Source organism: Montipora capricornis, chromosome 9, assembly GCF_036669925.1.
Source record: "Montipora capricornis isolate CH-2021 chromosome 9, ASM3666992v2, whole genome shotgun sequence".
NCBI classification, from domain to species: Eukaryota; Metazoa; Cnidaria; class Anthozoa; order Scleractinia; family Acroporidae; genus Montipora; species Montipora capricornis.
This window is the reverse complement of record NC_090891.1, coordinates 20,818,925-20,821,318: the sequence shown is the minus strand read 5'-3', so window position 1 is coordinate 20,821,318 and position 2,394 is coordinate 20,818,925.

Here is a 2,394-nt window from a genome sequence, read left to right as displayed (position 1 = left end):
CAGGCATACCATATATGGGCAGGCATACCATATATGGGCAGGCATACCATATATGGGCAGGCATACCATATATGGGCAGGCATACCATATATGGGCAGGCATACCATATATGGGCAGGCATACCATATATGGGCAGGCATACCATATATGGGCAGGCATACCATATATGGGCAGGCATACCATATATGGGCAGGCATACCATATATGGGCAGGCATACCATATATGGGCAGGCATACCATATATGGGCAGGCATACCATATATGGGCAGGCATACCATATATGGGCAGGCATACCATATATGGGCAGGCATACCATATATGGGCAGGCATACCATATATGGGCAGGCATACCATATATGGGCAGGCATACCATATATGGGCAGGCATACCATATATGGGCAGGCATACCATATATGGGCAGGCATACCATATATGGGCAGGCATACCATATATGGGCAGGCATACCATATATGGGCAGGCATACCATATATGGGCAGGCATACCATATATGGGCAGGCATACCATATATGGGCAGGCATACCATATATGGGCAGGCATACCATATATGGGCAGGCATACCATATATGGGCAGGCATACCATATATGGGCAGGCATACCATATATGGGCAGGCATACCATATATGGGCAGGCATACCATATATGGGCAGGCATACCATATATGGGCAGGCATACCATATATGGGCAGGCATACCATATATGGGCAGGCATACCATATATGGGCAGGCATACCATATATGGGCAGGCATACCATATGGGCAGGCATACCATATATGGGCAGGCATACCATATATGGGCAGGCATACCATATATGGGCAGGCATACCATATATGGGCAGGCATACCATATATGGGCAGGCATACCATATATGGGCAGGCATACCATATATGGGCAGGCATACCATATATGGGCAGGCATACCATATATGGGCAGGCATACCATATATGGGCAGGCATACCATATATGGGCAGGCATACCATATATGGGCAGGCATACCATATATGGGCAGGCATACCATATATGGGCAGGCATACCATATATGGGCAGGCATACCATATATGGGCAGGCATACCATATATGGGCAGGCATACCATATACAAAAATTTGGTTTTATCAACGGAGTTGATAATGTAAATTGGTCACCTTACAGAGTTTTTGAAAGCTGAGGTTTCGAGCGTTAGCCCTTCGTCAGAGCGAATTCAGGATTCGCTCTGACGAAGGGCTAATGCTCGAAACGTCAGCTTTCAGAATCCCTCTACGGTGGCCAATTTACATTATCAACTCTGTTGATAAAACCAAATTTTCATATATGGGCAGGCGTACCATATATGGGCAGGAAAATGTCTACTTTGGATTCGCTGTACTGGCTGTACAGTATCAGGAATCAAACTGTTAAACTGTCCATGACACTTGGTGAGACAGCACAATCTTACAGCGGTGCATTGTCAATGGATCATCCTGAATTTCCCGATGCTGTTTAGTCCCTTATTTCTGTTCTCTTCCCAAGCCTTCCTCGGTCCTTTTATTCGATTGCGTGGCAAAACACGACTACTTCAGAAAAGCAGGCCGCTCGACTAATTTAATCATTAGCCTGCGTGGCAAGCGTGGCCAGCAGGCGAGAGGTGAACTCATTTTTCCGGCTTTGCGAAAAGATCTTTTCAAGAAAGAATACATAGAGTAGTTAGGTCCGTTGTGGATAAAGGATTTAGCGGTAGCTTGAAAAACAACAAATTTGATCAATATTATCGTTATTTTCCTTGGCAAACTTTTGAAGTTTCTCTTGCCCAAAGTTCATTCCCGCTATGTAGGATGAAACATTTTCTTGGTCAATTTAAGACAGCCGATGACATGTATTAAGTGGGCCTTTTTCGAAATGCTGGGGTTTTGTTCAAGCGTTTCCTTCTTGTATCGCCCTACTTTTCGCGCGGCTAAAACATTAAAAGTCTTCCACGGAAACTCTTGCTACGCAGGCTATGTAATCATAAACAACAAGAATACTTAGCACATATTGACGTTGACAATCTTCTTAAGTCTTCTAAACTTTTGAGCTTTAGTGAAGTGGAGTTCTCTGTCTTCCGCAAAAAGACGAATCCATTCTTCGCCCAGCAATAACTTGTAGGAGTTGGCATCCTTGAACTTTTTAGACTCAAAGCAACTTCGGTGTTAAATGGTTATACAGATTTATGTGGCTGACATCTGAATCACTGTTGAAGCCCAAATCTACTGCGCTAAAGCCATTTACATTTCTCCTGCTAGCCATGACGTTCTCCGTTCGCACGAATTTACAGATAATGGCGTTCGGCCTTTTGGAGGCCACTCGAGATCGAACCCGATGTACAATGTCTACATCACTATGAGACGTTCTCGCCCCTATAT